Source organism: Haliaeetus albicilla, chromosome 5 (genome assembly GCF_947461875.1).
Source record: "Haliaeetus albicilla chromosome 5, bHalAlb1.1, whole genome shotgun sequence".
Taxonomy (NCBI): domain Eukaryota; kingdom Metazoa; phylum Chordata; class Aves; order Accipitriformes; family Accipitridae; genus Haliaeetus; species Haliaeetus albicilla.
The window spans coordinates 16,571,216-16,590,975 of record NC_091487.1 but is presented as its reverse complement, the minus strand read 5'-3'; the positions used below and the strand labels follow the sequence as shown (position 1 = coordinate 16,590,975).

Sequence of the window (19,760 nt, the reverse complement as noted above, 5' to 3'; positions counted from 1 at the left end):
ATTTACGATGCTCATGTTCTCCTTTCTAACCATCTGAGGACAGTTAATTCAGTCATCTATTTCACGGTCACTCTCAGACAAGTAACTTTGCATCTGCACATTCTCAACCAGTTCTTCCAGGCTGGCCAGAAAGACAGCCAGAAGACCTTTTCCTTTACTTGCTGTCCTCACATTTTATAGAAACAAAAATGTCACCAGGACATTTCAAGACTTTGCTGCCAATATGTTCCTGCTACCTTCCTTTCCCAGTGGTTTTCTAGATGATGAAAGTGTTCCATCACAAACCTGTCCTGTGCTCTTCATGTTCTTGCTGGTTACCTAGAAAATGCCTCATCCACCCCATCTTTGTGACCATACCCAAAACATGACAGCATCCTTTTACCATCAACATTTCAGCAGGTTTTTATTCCTCTATCTCATGGGATTCAGAAGAATATCAGTATACCCTTGATACAAAGAGAAACGTGTCGTTTGTTTTACTTTTCATAGAGCTGAACAAGATATATAGACTTATGTCTGCTAAATAATTAAGTTGGGTAGTATTGCAGCATTCAAATGCTGATACCTTCTGAGTCAAATTATCTGTTGGTATAAATCCAATGACTTCAATACAATTTCTCCAGCAAAGAATGACCTATATTTTCCCCCTGAAAAGGAGGAAAAAATATGCAAGTCTTTTCTTAAAATCTGAAGTTAAGTTTTGATTTGAATATAAGAACACACAAAACATTTGTGATATCTTTTCTGACCCATGTAATTATTACTTTAAATGTTATATCCAGGATAGTTCATAGGCTGTAAATAGTAGTATTTCAGAGAAAAAAAACCCACAAAACAACAAGATCATAAGAGCAAAGACTTAACGCAGAACAAAGAGAATATTGCAATGAGGCAATGATGATTTCCCTTTTATTTGATGAATTCAGATTTTAATAACTAAGTTCTTCTGCACAACTGCAGTCAAATTTTTCATCACTAATGTAGAACTTCAAAGAAAATGTTCTTTCTAAAGATGAATGGAGAGAAAAAGTTTATAATATTATTGACTTCCTTAAACCTATATTATATGATGGAATTATGAAATGGAAATAATATAGACATTCCTTAGACTGTGACAGGAAATACAAATCATGTGAATGGAAAGGCAGTTGCACTAAAATAAAGACATTTCAGAAGCTAATGAGTTCACTACAAAAGGGTCTTCTGTTAAGTATTTCCTATAATTCTTTTTTCAGTGGAGCACCTAAGAAGAGACAGGAAAAGATGCATATGGATACATCACTTTTTTGTTCACTAGCAGCTGAAGATGTATTCAGGCTGTAGGCAAACTGAATGCAGTGAGGGTTGGAAGAATAGAAAATTCTGTGTCCAATCTAGAGTTACTGTTTCCTGGCTAGTACAAAACCAAACCAAACCAATAAAACCCTACATAACTGAATTACTGATACTTTAGTTCTGAGTTAACTTGTTTAGCTAAGGGGGAAGATTATCCAGCCACAGTGATTAGAGGCATTATACCTACAAAGATCAATTGAATGTGTTTTCTGGATCTCAAATGTGATCAGGAAAAGTCTACTAAGTTGTGCAAAGGTGAGTTTAGTTCTATATTACCTTTATACTGTTTGAAATAAATTTTCTTGAAAAGAGGGCCTGGTGACTAAGGAGAAATTTATAGGACTGAGAGTGACTTGTTGAACTGAAGTCTTGGGAATCATTGTTTTATCAGGAAAGAATGACCTACAAATTAGCACTTGCCATGGCTTTGAAAAAGGTATTCACACTCAGTGCTGGTGTCTGGGCTTCTGGGTTTGTATGTAACACAATATCATGGGTTTGTGCAAATAATTACAGAGGAAGATTTTTCTTTAAATTCAGTGAACTGATCTCAAAGATATTTTTCACTGAATCCAGAGATTAACTTTAGGAATGATGGTAGGCCTGAACACACAGTCACTTGTATTCCCTTATTCCAAATGGCAACTGCTAAATGAATCCTCCTCTGTCAGAAGAGAAAGAATAACTTTGTTTTCTTGTGAAAGCCAAGCCTTCCCCCCCCCCCCTTTTTTTTAATACCATTTGGGACTATAATAGGAAGGAAAAGGGACAGGCAGAAAATTCTGGTAATGCTTTGCTTAGAATTGTTTTTTTTTATTCTTGTACTCAGATATAAATTCCCAACGCCCAAGAATGAAAAAATAGGGGAACATTCTCAAAGGTCATACAACTGGAGCAAAATTTCCAGTGCCTGAAAAAGCATCACCTCAGACAGACAGAAGTGCCTTTCAAATAGGCATTTGCCTTTTTCTATGGAAGTACCTGGTTCATATTGTTTAAAACCCATCCTAACATCATGAAAATGATGTCTCACTTGCATTCACAGATGTTGATCCCCAAAACCATGCTCACAGAGCAGCAGATACCAAAACTGAAAACATCTTTGGCAATTTCATTGTAGAACACTTGAATACAGCCCTCCTCTGTGTTTAATCTTTGTCCGTGTTCTTTTTACCTAAAGCACATCTTGTGACTGGAAATCAAATTCAGGAATTACATAATTGGCTACAAAAGGAATGAGTGGCTGCCTTAAGGGGTCATCTCCTATTCTGCTAATTCACAATAAAGCTGAATGAATTCCTGTTTCAATGGAAGTGGTCACTAGAGGGAAATAGAACAGAATTTTGTCCCTATATATTAATGCTGAAACTGGAAAACCAGAAGTCAATATCACAAAAGTGCTTTTGGTGTACCTGCCCTACTTTACAATAATTTAGAAGGTTTTACGTTTCCTTACATTAAGCAATTAATATTTCTTCTTCTTCTTTTTTTTTTTCTTTTTATGCAAAGGGCATGGGAAATATCAGACTTGAAAAAATATCATGTATTGGTTTTAACTTTCCCCAGTATACACCAAAAAACCTGCTAAATGAAATTTGCTTGTTGCCTTATTCTTTATAACATGCCCTTCTGGTGGAAAACCATACAGCTTTCAAGTTTTTGATGGGCAAAGCATCTGTGTTGAATTGGACTCTGCATAATATGGGCTCTAAGATTGTTAGACTGATACAAGGGATTTTTTTCTTGAAGAGTTATTCTTTTATTTTTTTTTTCCTTAGGAAAGCCATATCTGCATTTTTAACTTTTCACACCTTTTCTTTCTTCTTACCTAATTGGTATTCTCTCATGATTTATAAAGAGGTATAGAACATGTATTTTGTTATAACTGTAGAGAAATCAAGTACTGTAACAATGAGATATTGTATAAAAGGATAGAGAAATATTTATGCAGATTCTTGTGGAATTTTTATGTGTTTGCTGCATATAAATTAGACCTATAACTTCACTGAGGAGAGACAAGAATAAATAAGTTCTGAGAGCAGAAAAAGTTGAAGTTTTAAATAACTTGCTGAAGGACAAAGCTGAAAAAATGGGTAACAAAAGAAAAGGGGAAAAATATATCTGTTTTCTTGGGTGTAGTTATGAATACCACTGTCATTTATGATATATATGTACTTGAAAGTGTAAAGACTGTGAGATGAACAGCATTCTAAGAAATGGGCACATTAGAGAAAACCTTTCTGTAAATTTGATATGACTGAGGACTCTCCTTGTTCTAGCTTTCATTACAAAAGCTTTGTGGAATTACACTAAATAATAATTTATTAAGTAAATTTTGTGTTAAAGTATAAATGGGAACAGAATTTACTTTATTTTATTCAGACTGAAACAGTTTAAATCAGAAATATAACTCTTTGTAATGGTCACCCATGCAATGGTGTTGTATTTTATGAGAATCAGTTGGGAGAAGTTTGTACAGTAGGTGTTTAGAAAAAGAAATACAATGTAATAGATGAACTATATTGCAGAACTAGGTAATTGGTCCTGGTATGTATGCATACTTGTTAAATTATTCCACAGTCTATGAAACAAAATATATTTTTGTGAAAAATATTGCTAGTTGGTTCTCTTCATCTTCATGAGCATGTGTATAATATATTACATTAAAAAAAAACAAAACAAAGTGTTAGAAGAGCATTAAACTTGCAAAGAAAAAAAAATTGAATATTGAAGATTAATGAAAGAACATGCATTATCACCTAGTATACTACAGTTCCTGATAACCTCAAAGAAGACTGTTTAGTGTGCAACTTACTGTGTATCATATTAGGGTTGCATTTAGGGGCTAATGCTTCCTAGTAAATGGGACCTTCCTCATAGATTATCACTGCTTTAAAATATAATCATTATCCCATCTAAACAAAAAAAGTACCTCTCCAGTTCTCCTTCTCCCTGCAAACCCAAAACTCATTTGCACATATTAGAAGCTGTAATTTATTAAATACCTGGAATTTCATAATGAATGGACAACCTTTGTTCTCTTTCCTGTAGTTTACCTGTGAAAATATTACCTGGTCTTTGTTTCATGCTGAGTTTCACATGTATTTTTAAGATCATAAGGAGATGCTATGTTGAGGAAATAGTATATGAAAATGATATACAAAACTGTGTATGCCCATGACTGTATTAAGATTGTATATGCAATTACAATGCTGTCACTGACTGACTGACTTTTAGGATCTTAATCTTCCATTTTAAGACAATTCTATGGCAGCTGTTTGATAGAATAAGCACTCGATATATCATTTGAAATACTTAGTGGAAAACAATATTATTATCTAAAATTAATTGTGGACAAAAATGTATGCAGTTTGAAGGCTATAAGCCTGTGCAGACCAAAAGAAGCTTGATGGCTTTGTCTTCACAGGAGATGATGTTTTCTTCACAGAATATAAATATCTTTTTCATTCAGTATTAAGTATTAGAAGAAAACTCACAAGTGAAGGGTGGAAATGATGTTTTTTAAAAAAGGTGTAGCCTTTAAACATATATCTTCTAGTACAAAGTCATTCAACATTTATGGAACTGTTTGAGACTTCCAACAGGTCTAGGCATGTGTCTGTAAAACAAAATATGTTTAAAGTGATTTAGCGTGCACTTGGTCCTTGTGCACCAAGATGACCAAACTCCCCTTCATTCACAATAAACCTCACCCTGTTCAAGCTACTGGAACAGAGCTGGCTGAGATGAGGGGCCTTCTCAGAAGGTGTCACTGCCCAGGTGCTGCTGATGGTGAGACGCAGATAATGTTCAACTGAAATTGCTGTGGGACAGCAGACCTGGATAGTGCTCTCTGGTGGCTTTGCTGAGTTATGTTTTTCCAAAACATTCAGCCGTAATATTCACAGAACCTTGGTCCTAATGTTCCCCATAAATTTCAGGGTCATAATGGCATTACAAGCTAATTCAGGGGCTTTACTTGCATTTTCGAGCAGCTGAAAGTATCTAGCCTTTAACCATTGTCCTTCTCTAAATAATTCAGGCTTACACCAATCAGCTAAAAACATATTGTCCATTAAATCTGCTGTGTTAAAAACAAAGAAACAGGTCTTTTCTTTCCTCATGCTAAAAAGTCACAATCAGGCTCTAAAAAGAAAGCTTAAAAAAGAAATTATTTTTCATCATTTTTAGGAGAAAAATAAGTAAAAAAGAATAAGAAATTACCAATTGTGAAGTTAGGTAGAGTTTAGAAAAATACTGTGTTAGCACAAGAAGTTATTTCTTTAAAGTAAGATGGCAAATAGAAAAGCTTGAGCTTTTATGGCTCCTTTGAACCCAGCTGCTAAAATACTTTGTGAAATTTAACTATTTAGGAGTGTTTGGAATTCAAAACAACCTGGTAAAATGTTCATGTTACTGAAGGCTGCCCAGCAACAGGAGCTTAAGGTGGAGAGTGGAGAAAAATAAATTACTCAGTTAAATTGGTAGAAATTATTTGATGTAGTTAGAAGGCAATTTCCTGAGTTGGATTTTGTCCAAGGTTCTGCAGTTGTTACCCGAAGCTTATGGGAAAAGCCACAGGATCTTTCATGAGCACAAGTTATTGTGACCTTTGCTTTAATGCCTCAGGACAGAGGATTCAAGGTGGTTTCTCTTGACAAAGTGCTGGTACAGTACAGGTATGGGTAACAATACTATTTATTTATTTATTCCTTGCCTGTCTTAAGTTTCTGTATTTTGTTGTTCTTGGATAAACAAAAGAGTTATTCTTAAAAAAATAGTGTAACTATACAAGAAAGCTGGTAGACTAAAGTCAAGCAGTGTTACTCTTCAGTGGGGATTGTTAGTTAAGGAATGCAGAGCTAAGATTGTAAAAAGCTATTTGTAATGTGAATGATACTAGCATTTACGAAATTGAAATTTTGCTTCCCAATGACTTCATAAAATGGTGGGGCTCTTTGATATTCAGTAGGTCAAATGTGCAAAGCAGTATGCCAGAACCCAGTGTAATCTGCTTCCAAGAATGAGGACAAAAGTAGAAACTAAAGACCAAATAGCAGAAGATTCTGTAGGAATACGAAAGAGTAAAATATGTGAATGGCAGTGTGGAAGTGGACTGAAAAGCAAAAACTTTCTTATGAATAAGAATTGTTTGACTTCAGACAGTGTTTGCCATCTGTGGATTGCAAAGCATTCTACTAATTATAATGAAAGCATCGCAATGTCTTTTTGTGGGAAGTAAATGTTATGTCTGTTTTGCATATGGGTAATGGTGATACTAGCTCTTGGTCTTCAAATACTGCTCTCAACTGCTCCCTTCGAAAGCTGCAAGTTGAAATGAAATTGAGCTGTGATGATGAAAAAAATAACAAGGTTTTTGGACCAAAATCCTTTTAACTTTTCCAGGTTATTTTTTATAAGACAGTCACAGGAGTGTGCTTACACAGTGAGACTGCTCATTGTGTCTGGTTAAGCCATGTTAATTAGAAACAGGACTACAGACTCATTGTGATATTCTATTCCTCTATATGTAGCTTGATTGATATATGATGGTTCTGCTGAGTTAATGAGTCACATGAGTTGCAAACATACTTTCTTTTTTGTTTAAATGGAATTTAAAAAATGTTACTGCATGTACTGTTCAAAGTGCTTAGCAAAGGACTGTGGTCACAGGCTCCCTGTAATGCGATGTCATGAATGGATGCCTGAGCTGAATCTTTCATATGTGATCTTTTCTTCAGAAACCCCAAAATTTTTCCCATGCAATGCATGTATCAAAACAGCAACTGATATAAAATATCTGCAGTTTATTTATCTGTGGTTTATCAAGCTTACAGACTAGCATATGGTGAGAATGGTTGTAATACGTTCATAATATTTAAGCACTGTCTTTTCTTGAAGGTATGAAATTAGAGAAAAATTGAAAAGAAAGAACAAAATCTGTCACATCTGTTCAAGATACGTACACTAATAAAAGTCTGTTCCTACAGCTATGCTTGAGAGAAAGGTGGGTGCTTCTGGCAAGCAGACAAAACTGGATCAGAGTCAAAGGTTGACTAGATGACCTCCTGAGGTCCTTTCCAACCTGAATTATCCTATAAGCCTGTGATTTTTAAAACACTCATTTTGGCCCATACTTGTCGCCATTACATCCAGGGTTGTGATCCCTTTGGGATGTTAGTTGAGCAGCACTGACACTCACTAGGCCTTAAATGAGCAGCACTTGGTGGAAAACAATGTATGATATTAAAACTGAAGCAACGAAAAATATGAAGTGGTATGTTTTTGTGGGTCAAAAGAAGTTAAAAAGCTACTACTTTCAACTTTTTTCTTACCAGCTACGAGCTGGAAATTGCCATTCTGGTCAGCTGAGACACAGTAACCATCTGTAAGAGCATACCTAATCCCCATCAATGCAATGCAACATTGCATAACTTAAACAGCTCCTTTGGCAGCTTGTTAGTGGTGACTTAATTTATGAATGGTATTGAAAGGATGGGGCAGCAATTTCTGAAATTGCTCCAGCTCAGTTTGCAAGAACACGCCTGGGTCCTCAGTGAGAAAGTAATTTGTTTCTAAGTGTCCAGATCCCAGGCACTTATATGTCATGTAGCAAACACTGAAGAACTTGAAAGAAATGCTTTCAGGTAAACTCTTCAGTAAAATCTTAGTCCTGAAAGATTGCCTAGAACTGTTTAAAAAGATGAATGACCAAATTAGGATAATGTTCACCTTCTTTTTTCAGTTATTGCCAGTGATTGGCTCCTGGTGAGTAAATCAGGAGAGAATTTGATCCAGGTAGTTAATTCATGACATGATCAAATTGCAGTTCAGGGAATCTTCTTCCTTCTTACCTGATTCCAGATAGTTTCTGCCAGGATTCCAGGCTGTTTGCTTCACACCTTTGTCTTTTTGCATGTATTTCAATGCTATCACACATTGCCCTCCTCAGCCTATACCTCTGTTCTCTCTATCCCTCTTCCTACACTTTTTTTTCCCCTTGATATTTCTATTTCTTCTTTGCCCTAAGCCTTTCCACCACTACTTTTATCCTTGAGTTTGCTTTCAATCATCTTTCTTCTTTCTGTTCCACTTCCATTTTGTAATTTATCTTTTATCTTTAGGGGGCTGAGGGGTGATTGAGCACTTTAGAGCTTTTTTTCAAGAGCTGATGGACCTAGCTTCAGAGTGTGATGCACTCTTGAACCCTACATAGTTCATAAAAGTCTGAGGGAAAAAAAAATGGCATTATATCCATGTATCCTGACAGCTTATTACAGTATCCCCCCATTCATCACATGCATGATGTCTGCAACAAATGTGTTGTAACCTTCTCTTAAAGCAGCTGAAAGATCAGAGTCATTTTCTTTGATGAAGGAGTTTCTGTCTCTTTCTGGACCATGAAAAAATGCTGCCTTTTCATCAAGCTTGGCTTAGATATTTGGACACTTGAACATTGAGCATAGGACAATAAATAAAAAAGTTGTTTGTCAGTTTAGATTTGTGTTGACACATGCATTGGCGTGCTCTAGATATGTTTATATACATGTTCTACTCTTTTGCAGGGAACATAATATACTTTGATCTCTAGGGGACTATCTCAAGATGGCCCAATGGCAGCCTGTCCAGCTGTGCAGTGTTAGAACTGATTCTGTATCTAACATAAGGGAAGTGTTTGATCTTAACCAAAACTAAACACAGTTCTTGAATTTCTTGCTGCTGTTGCTACAAGTAGAAATGATCACAAACTGTTATTTTAAAATATGGTTGAACTTAAGCCAAAACTGAATCTTAAGCTTACTGACTCAACTTCCTCATTCTTATGTATAGGGTCTTGTTCTTTAAGCACAAATAAATTTATTCTGCATATGAATATGGATATGCACAGAGCGCATCAGGATTTATGTTTCTGGTTAATGTGGGAGAGGAGTTAATGTCTCAAACATTGTGGTGGGGCAAGTTCTGCTTAAAGACAAACCCTGCACGGCAAGGAACCAACCTGAAAAGCCCATCAGCTCAGACATCAGCAACAGGAGGGGGAGGGCGTGCTGGAGGGTGCCCAGCTCCCTGTTCTGATAAGCTGTTCTGATGCAAAGATCAAACCATGGCCACCTCTGCAGGGAAGGAGAAGTTACTCTGCAAATGACCCCCAAGCCCAAGGGCTCACAAACTTCTCATTAGCCTGACAAGTTCGGGTGCCCACCCGAAGGAGGAGCAAGGATGATAAAAGGACACAAACTGAAGCCCCGGGTGCGCAAGCCCACCGGGACTGGACTCCTCGGCTGACTGGACCAACACTGGACCCAGGACGGGTGAAACCTTTCTCTCTCTGTCTTTCTCTCTTTCCTTTTTCTTTTCCACAATCCCTACACCTCATCCCTTTAAGACATAAAACTGCTGACCAAGTCTGGGACTAAGAGTAGATCTAGCCGCCCCTAGACCCTTCTCCGAGGAGGAGTCTGGAAAGCAAGGGGGTCTGCTCTGAACCTCGTGACTCGACGGGAGGGATCTCCTTATTCCCTGAATTGATGTATACGGTTATGTGGTTTTCAGAAGTAGTCTTATGCCAATTCCTGTTGTGAAAAACTCTGCCACCTGCTACCACACCTCCCCAGTTCCATTTGCTTCTGTCACGAATAAAATCTTTAACTGATTGTTTGGTGTCATTTCACCTTAATTTAGCCTGAGGGAATTTCGAATTGAACATGACTGCCTGGTCTGTCCAGACTGGGTCGTGACAGTTAGGAATAAAAGTAACAATCATTGAAGACACCAGTTTCCACCTCTGTTTATGTCTGTGTTCCTTGCTTATTGTTTCTTCTTACAAGATTCTGTACCCTGGACTGTGCTAACTTTTAGTAGTAGTTATGTTTTTTTAGCATCTTCTTTTAGGTCTCAGGACTATTTTGCCATTTGATTACATTTCACCAAGGAAATTGTCCAGGATATATTATTCAGTGAAAATAACTTGCCAAGATGCATAGAGAGAATTGCTTTGGCAAGGATTCTCTGAGCAGGATACAAAGAAAAAGTATATTTGGAGGTCTTTGGTGCTCAGGGAGATGCATGTATTATCTAAAATGAATTGATCCCAATCTGTCAAAGGCTTTTTTCATGCTAGGATAGTATGTGGCAAAATCTAAATGACACAATACAGCATTATATCATGCTTGCTAGGATCCTGCCTCCTTGAGGGGCTGTATACCCTCATTCAGTTTCTGCTGACTTGCAAAAGGAGCTGAAGACGTTCAGAGTCCTTCCTGGGACACTCAGATTCTCCCAGGATGAGAGGGGGATACCCATAAGCCCTCTGCAAGGGTACTGTCACCTTCATATGCAAAAACAACCTTTGGAACAAATTCAATTTTTTACCGTCAGTAGCTGAAATGCCATGTCTCATGGAAAACTATAGATCCTCTAGTGTTATTAATATCCTAGCTTTGGGACGTACACAGGTTGACCTCTATTCCTAAAATGTGTCTTTGAGTGCTGGAAGTATTTTGTACAAAATAAAAGGCAACCATTTTTACACAAGGATTATTGGACCTGATGGAAGAGGGGTAATTCAGACGTTCAAAATAATTTCTAGAGGCAGGTGCACTTTGTAGTGTCAAAACATTGAAGTTCTTGATGCTTAACAAGATAGTGAAAAATTTCATGGCCACTGGCCTGTTTCTGAAAGAAGCTACTGATATCTTGCATCTCTCTCATTTTTTTCTCCTGCTGCCTAATGTTAAAATGGTCCAGCCTTTCAAAAGTCCATTCAACTTCAGACCTCTTGAAAGATTTCTCAGGCTGGGAACCCAAAATGGGAACCCTGGGCATGCTAAGAAGACAGAATGCATGATAAGCATATGTAGAAGTCAAATGTGAGTTGAAAACAGGATGGGCATTGAGATTTCTGCCATATAACACTTTGGCAGTGTTATAACACTTTGACTTTGTTGCAGTGACAGTGCTGGGGGTAACCCTTCACCTGTGGTATCAATCTACCATAGTGGGAAATATACATTAGTGTGCAGAAAGCAATGCATGCTGCATCAGTGGGAGTGGTGGTCGCTTTTTGGGTGGAAGTGCTGCTCTTTGCTTACGTATGCTGTGATAGATGGTGCAACCGCTTTACTGCTTTTTTATCACAGGGGTATTCCATGTGATGCTCTGTCAAAGGCTTGGCTGGAGAGCAGCCCTGTGCTAGTGGGAAGATTCCTGAAAGGAGCAAACACCCAGCCAAACTGCAGAGTTGACAAAGAAGAGGGAAATATTCTTAGGGACCCAGAAGGGTCTGAGTGGAGTTGATACAACTCAAAATGTCACTGAAAGTTGGTGGACTGAGAGGCAGGCTGAGATTTCCTCTGCAATGCTCAAAAAGCTGTGTTCCCACCTTCCTATCTGCAGCTTTTCAAGGCACAGTGGGGTCGCTGAGCATCCAGAAAGAGTATTTGCCTTCCACCTGGGCATCAGATACAGAGAGGGAGTTGCCAGCATATCTAATGCATAGGGACATATGAGCAAATGCTTCCCCTACAAGAAGATCAGCAGCCAAAGCATTATCAAGGGGCAAGCAGTTTTCCATGCACATATAAGCTTAAGATATTTGGATTGCAGCAAAATACAGAATTGTGAATATGGCAAAGAAAGGAATATGCAAACTAAGTGCTACAGCATTTCTAGGCAAAGCCCTGAGCTATCAATGATTTCTTCTGTGCCAAGGATGTGGGATTTGCTGTATCTGGTGTGTGCAGTTCCCCAGAGCTCAAATGTGAAACATGGCCACCCCCCCCACCCCCCCCCCCCCATTTTTCGTATTTTTCAGTGTATCACCAGATGCACATTGACTCCAGCCTTTCTAACAACTGGGGTAATGGAAATATGGGTTATTTTTAATTTATTTATTTATTTATTTTTTAAAATGTGATGTTTTTACTGGTTGAAAAGGGCTAGATCAAGCTCTGCTGTGAGGAAAAAACAACCCAAAGTATGGCAGTGTTAATAATTAGAAAGTTTTAAATTCAAGAGCCCTGTGTTCTGCAAGATTTTGTGGCACTGCAGGTGGGTAGTGTGTGTGGAAAGTATGAAAGGTGACAGCTGGACTGTAAATTCATGCAGCTGGGGAGTTTCTTTGTTTTATGCTTGAATAGCATTTGGCTCAGTGGCATTTTGGTCTGTGACTGGACTCATCACACAAATAAATGGAATGTTTTCTTTTTGGCCCTGAAGGGAACAGGCGTGTGTTTGTGCTGCATACATTATCTGAGCAAATTCAGACCCAGCATCGCACTGTTATGTCCAGGAGAGCTTCAGGTCAGAGCCAGGTTTCAACCAGCTCCTTCCAAGATGTTTTTGGTGACTTTGTGGTCTAGCTGGGTAGTGATGCCCAGGGACGTAGGAGCCAGCTGGCAAAGGTCTTCATCCACAACCTCTCAAAATCTATTTTCATGGGCTTCAGTGAGATTTGAATTAGGGTTTTTAGACTGATGTGCCTATTGCTTGGTGCCAGTATTTGGGTCAGTTATTCCAAAGTGTTCAGCACTTATGATTCTTGTAACAGCTTTCATAGTTGTATTTTCCAGAGAGTCCAAAAGACCTGGTGTGTTTAGGCTATAGAAAGAGCTGTCACAAATGTGTTTATTTGTATCTAGGGGACGCAGCATTATTAAATGTTCATTCTCCACATATGCTCCAGATGATACTGGTGGTAATAAAATGTTCTGTGGTACTGGTAAATGCTGCTTTCACATATACATCTCCAATAGATTTTGGAGCTATCTGGTACATTTCTCAGGGGAGCAGAAACAATTACAGTAGTTACATATACTGAATTTTCTTTCCCTCTTCCTACCTGTTTGCCTCTAATAAACAGAAATCTTCTAATTTCCTCTGCACTCTGGCATGCTAGAAATTAATTGGGTAAACGTACATGCTGTTTTACTTTGCCAGAGACTGGCTTATACAACAGATTTTTACTCTGTAAGACAGATTTTGCTGTATTTGTGCTTTTTTTCATCTCCCCCTGAGGAGTATTAACTCTAAGCAATCACAAAACACCCATCCTTGCCTGCTGCTTCTTGAACTGCTATATCCTCTTTGCTTCTTGCTTCTTTATTTGAAGCTGCTTTTTTTTTTTTTAAAGAGGAAAGAGCAACAACCGAAAAACCTAAAGGCTGTCTCCTTTCCTAAAACCATAACTATTTGATGTGAGAAAGCTTAAACATGTAAAACACTTTTGTTCACATAGAATTTACTTTCAACAACTGTGTTCTTTCTGCTCAAATCAAGATAGGTGGAGTGCTCTGTAGAGTACAGTATTGGAAAAGGAAGACATGTACACGTTTGGAAAATGCTGAGCTGCTTGTGAAGCTGTAGACACTGCATGTTTATGACTTGGTTTTCTAAGCAATCTCCAGAGCTTGAACGGATTACAGTGATATTTTAACAAGGCTGCTAGCATCCATCACCAGCTTTCACTTACTGAGAAAGCTAAAAGATGGAAGAATGTAATTATTTCCGCGTAAGCTAAATGCTAGTGGCTGATTGTCACAAGAACTTTGGTGCTTTAAAGTTCTTTGTCTGCTGTAAGGCAAACAGGTAAGTCTCACGGGCTTCTCTTCCAGCGTTCATTTTGGTAAGGGAGCAGGGGCTTACAGGGCACTCATGTCGAAGGGAAATGTGTTTAATATGAAGGCAAGCTGTATTTCTTAAATTCTAAATATGCAGTATTGTGCATTGTCATTTTCTGTCTGTCAGGTTACAAATCCACTACCTATAAGAAATATTATTGCTTTCCGTAGCCAAGATCTGAATCTCACTCCAAATTAATCCCTAACATATGCAACTATTGTATACATTTATATAGTATTGGAAGAGGATGTGTATGTCAGTCATCTGCGCGTAGTGATATATCTGTGTCTGAATCTCTTTCTGTAATCCTATAATTACTTCTAGATTGATTACTCTGGTTAAAACAATGTTATTCCATATGATAAATGTAATAATATATATAGGATTGTACTTTCTAAAGATTATTTTTGTTGAACAGTTTTTCCCTGAAAACATGATTTCCTGAACAGAAATCTTTGGGCAGCTTATGTTTCAGATGAGTTCTGAATCATTGTAGAAATACTGTGGTAAACAAGGGGTTTCCTAGCTCGCAAGTGGGAATCTAACAGACTCAAAAATAGATATTTCTTTCCCTTTCACCCTTGAGAGAACACTTATTCTCTTTGAGTAATGGCACTGCTGTGCCTCTAGAGGTGAGGCTTCCTATTTGAAGACTTTTAACATAAAAACCCTGATTACCATTTAGGAAAAAAAAAAAAAAAGACCCTTTGACCATAAATAGTTTTTGTCTTAATGAAGTTTTTTTGTTGTCCTCTGAGAACATTTGCTAGCTTATGTATTATTATTATTATTGAAGGGCAAAGATTTTACATGGTTCTCTAAGATTTTTGTTTACAAGAGTGACTATTAGAGAGGAGAGCATTTTGAGCTAAAAAATAAAAATGAATACTTATTTTTTGTTTAAAATATGGTTGTTTACAGAAAGGAATTAATTTAAGCTCCATTTCCAATCTGGCTATGATAATTGAAACAAAGCCTGCTGGCAGACATAATTATAAATAAACTTCTAAGAATAATTAGATGTGTAATTAACAGAAGACTGAGTTATTATCACTTTCTCCTCTGTATAATAATTCTGCATAAAAACATGAGAAATGGCTCTCATTAAAATCTCACAGCAGATCAATCCTCAAAAGGGAGTGAGACATTAAAACAAAGTATTCAGGATGTGCAAACACTGTGATTAATTAATTAAACAGAGACCAGCACCAAGGAAAAGCCTAAAAACAAATGGAATACTTAAGAAATAGATATATTGTAAAAGGTTAACCTGTTTAGGCTGTTTTTAGTTTGTTTTGTTTTTTTTTTTTGTTTGGTTTGGGGTTTTTTTTGGTTTGTTTTTTTTTAAAGGGATACCTCAGAGTACCTTGCAGATCTATGTTTGTATATTTTGCTTTCGTCTTTTGGCTCTGAGAAATCCTGCTGAATATCTGTGCTTTATTCATCTGTAAAGTTTTCAAAATATTAATCAATGGAGTGAGTAATTACTTAGGAAGGATTTAAAAGAGCCTCACAGAGAATGGCTGATGGAGTTTGCTTTCCTCTCAGCTAAGGGGCATTCTCTGTCAAACTTCAGGGACTTGCTGAGCTGTTCTCAGTGACATTCACCAGAAAGCTGCTTACAAAGATACCTCTGCTAGTGGCAAACAGAAAACCAAACCAAACCGGCTGATGAGTCTTTTGTGAAGCAAAGAATAAACAGGCATGTTTTGAAAGGCTTCACCAGTCAAAATACTTGGATTCTGGAGAATGATGGTATTCAGAATAGAAATGCCAGCAGTTACTTAAATCTGGCTTCTGTCAAATTCCTCGAAGTGCATTTATTCAAGTACTGTGCAGTATCATGCCAACACTCATATTCTGCATTTTAGAGTATTTAGTAATGTTTAGGACTACTTTGGCTGCTGTGCAGTATTTGTTCTACTAGTATCCTGTGTGTAGTGCAGTAATTAAGAGCTTTAGGTGTTAATCATATGAATATTCAGGTTATGTTACTTAATGCTTTGGAAGTTAACCCAGGAAAGGAAATTTCCACCTCTTCTACGAAAGGGGGAAAAAAAAAGAAGGGGAAAAAAAACGAAAAAAAGAAAGGAGAGAAAAAAAAGAAAGAAAAAAAAAGGAGGGAAGAGAGAAAGAAATTTTTGTTCTATGGCATTAAATAGTAATGTCATGTAATACGCACCCAAGAGCTTAGCAAAACTGTAGTAGAACTAATTTAGCTAGTGCCTGTCTAATTCTTCATTAGCATACTATTATTTTTTTGCCCGGTGGGTATATTGCCTGTTGAGAAATAATGTGAATATTTATTCAGTAGTAATAACTGTTGCTGCTTGAGAGCTTTTTTTTTTACCATGTGTGAACATGCTTATCTAGAAAAGGATTTCAGGCAGATGATCACCCTTGGGATTCAATGAATTCATGCGTTGCAAGTCCTATCTTACTACACGGCTGTACAGCAAGATTGCTGTTTTTCTAATGAGATTGCAGTTCGAACACAGACACTGCAAACATACCACCACCTCTCAGAAAATAGTACCTGTTTTTTGGAGTGGTTTAATGTACACATGGAACTAGTCTATTTAAGCAGCATTAGAGGTGCAAGTCTGTCTCTATTCATGCAACAGGCTGAGCAGTTTTTGTCTGAGACTGTAGTAGTCTCCGAAGAACAGAGCCAAGTCCTCTTCCCATAGAAATTGGGGAGCGTTTTCCTACCTAGGTCAGAGGAGTAGGATCAAACCACTCATTTTGGCATATAACTTGTGTTTTTGGGGGGCTCATCAATACTGAACACAACTCCCACTGTATCTTGCTCATACAAAACGGCATTTTATGTCAAGATATCCCTTTTTAAAAGAAGTTGAGAATATTAATTGATGTTCCATTTGTGTGCTAAGAAGTTCATTTCAGACCAGGTTTTCTTTTTCTAAAGAAAAAAGATACTTAGTGTATGTATTTCCTGCAGTGAATATGGCTGTGCTACCAGCCAGGTAGTCACATTTTTGTGCATACATTTTTGATACAGATATATGGAAAAGCTATTTTTAGTGTTATGGTGATGTAAGGGAAGCAGTGCTACATTACCAGTACATAGCAAATTTCAACTGAAGCCAGCTCTGCAACACACAGTTGTTACTGCATATCTATTGTTACGAGCTATGCTGATGTAAATAAAGGATGATTTCGTTGAAATCAGTGAAAGTAGGAGGTTTATTTCTCTATAAATGAAATTCAAATCAGATCCATTAAAATTTATTTCAGACCAACTTGTAAAAGTATGAGCAAGCCCAACAATTAGTAACCACAAGCTGTAACCTTTTGTCAATCCTTAGTGAGTTAGCAGTTAAGTTGTAGTAAAGCAGCATTTATTTAAAAAGAAAGCGCAACAAATATAAAATGTTTTGCATTTTACTGGCTTTACTTACCATTGGTTGTACTATTTTCTCACTGTTGCAAGTTTTTGACAACTATGTAATCCTAGTCTGATTTGCACTGATGGAAACTAGAAAAGAATGAGACCTGTTGTCATATAGAATATTGAAAATAATTATTACAGTAATATTATATTTAAAGTATGTTACAAATAGTTTTTAGGGATCCTAAGTATACTGCAGATAGATGGAACTACATGTACATCCTCTGTCATAGATTTTTTTTTAATGAATGTCTGTTTCTTAGATTTTCCAATTAATTGCTGCTGATGATCTGGAAATGCACTCACTGAAGATCAGACTCTCATCCATGTATTATGGCTTTTAAACTAAAAAGGCAAGAAATCAATTCAGTTGTTTGTGCTGCAATTGACTGAATAGTAATTGCGACACAGGATATTGAAAGGTCGAAAGGAGAAACATATCCAGAAAACTTCTTTGCAAATTATTTTCACAGGTTTTTAATTAAAATTTGGTTCATAATTGAATTATACCTTTTATTTCATACTTTAAATAATTTCCATGATCTGTGCAAATCTTTGTATTTATGTTAAAATTACTGTGTCCTTTACATACAATGCTGCTTTTAAACATCTGGCAGGTACGAGAAAAGGTGCAGCTTGCAAGGAATAAAGTGATGGTCTCTATTAAGTATTAAACTACGACTGCCGTGAAGGCCAATGGTTTGGTACACAAGTTATTTCATTTGGTTCTAGTAGCCAAGTGATACTGTGGCAGGCAGCTGGGTGAACTGGGGAGGAGGTTTCCCCTGTCAGTCAATTCAGAGCCCGCATGGGTGGCCCTCTGCCCTGCCCCGTGGGAAGGCATCTCCTGATGACAGTGGCTGCTGAGGCAGTCTGAGCACCCAAGGAGCAATGCTGGCACACCTCTGCTTCCACCTCCCTTGTCTTCCCTGCTCCTGAGCCTTGCAGGGAGACTCCTGGGAGATTTTTCTGCTTCGACTTCTTAAAGCCTGACAGCCCGTGCCCACGTCTTCCAAGTCCCCAGGGGCCTCTGCTCTACTTCAGGCTAGGGGACAGCAATTGCCCAGCACAGTAAGGAGCCTGTCCGCGCTCACTGCCCTCCCTGCAGCACGGGCATCCACACCAGCCAGAGAAAGGCACCGTCTCCCTGGCCTGGGCCACCTCTTTGCGCTTGCCGCAGCCCTCACTTGCCTTCTTCAAATGTCATCCTTCCACTTGGTCCTCTCCTACACCCTCGACTAGAACATATTGACAGAAGGGTCTTTTTTCCTCCCATTTTTCTCCCTGGGGACTTTCTCTTATTATCAGGTCTCAGCCACACAGAGGAGCCAGTCTAAGATCTGAAGTGGGCTTCTGCCCAACCAGTTGCCATGGCTCATTGCACCTCCCCGTTTTTTTGATGCCTAAAGTCTTGCAGTATGGGTCCTATCTGGCTACAGTGCTTGAACATGGAGGGATGGTGCCGGTCTGATTCAGCTGCAGTAACCGACACGGTTTTGGTGGGACGCCAGTTGTACCATTCCCCTGGAGGATGAGGGCTGACTGGGTCCTAGTTTGTTCTAGTCCGTAGGCTCACAGGACACTCATTTTCTCAAAGAGGATAATGCTACTATTGAAAGGATAGAGAGGTGGGAAGAGAAAAGGTAACTAGAAAATGGAATAGGAACAGAACACGTGCATTAGTCAGCCTTTTCAATGCATAATAAAAAGCATTTATATGAGATTAAATTCAAGCCTTGTGTAAGTGAAAGACAGATATTGTACTTGCTTTCTGTAAGAGACTGAATTTTATCTAAGCAGCTTTACATTTTCTAAAAAAAAAATAAAAAAAAAAATTGCACAAATGTTGACATCTCCAAACCTACCTCTCCTAAAATTTCTTTTAATAATTTGATGGCTCCTTCTTACACTGCAGTTTGTTTTCATTTTTAAATCACCAGTTGTTGACTTGCTTCCTTTCTAAGGTTGTTTTGTTTTATTGCTTTGCCCTTCAACTGCCCTTTCCTTGCACTTCTTATGATATTTGCTCCAGTACAGAAAGCTTCAACACTGTTTGGTATTCTTCCTTGTGCCTTGTTTTGTACCTTATTTTTACATTAAATTATTAGTAATTTGTTGTCACACTTTTTAAAGATTGTACTGTTGAGGATAAAAACAGGCACCAGCATCAGTGTGAAGGGGTAAAAGTGGAAAAGATAAAACAACTACAGCTTATGTTGAGACCAGTCTTTCTTTATTATGTGTATGGTGAAGTATGTTCATGTAGACTTAATAATTTCTCTGTAAGAGTTTGGGAAATCTCTCCATGTCTCTTTGTTCCCTTAGTATAACAGTTCATATGTTTTCCTTGCTTTCATCACTCCCAAGCACTTACTCCCCTGCCCCCCCCAGTCTT

General features: G+C 37.8%; 1 protein-coding gene across 5 annotated transcripts in view; it reads left to right on the top strand.

Annotated features, from left to right (window-relative positions):
* Positions 1-19,760, top strand: part of TUNAR (TCL1 upstream neural differentiation-associated RNA) — a 194,112-nt gene that overhangs the window by 132,010 nt on the left and 42,342 nt on the right. The window contains exon 1 of one of the 5 annotated variants that reach the window (XM_069783539.1): positions 13,388-13,920. The exons of the other annotated variants lie outside the window; for them this stretch is intronic. The gene's annotated coding sequence lies outside the window, so the exon portion shown is untranslated. Of the gene's footprint in view, positions 1-13,387; positions 13,921-19,760 lie in introns of those variants that run through there. 5 annotated transcript variants of the gene reach the window in all.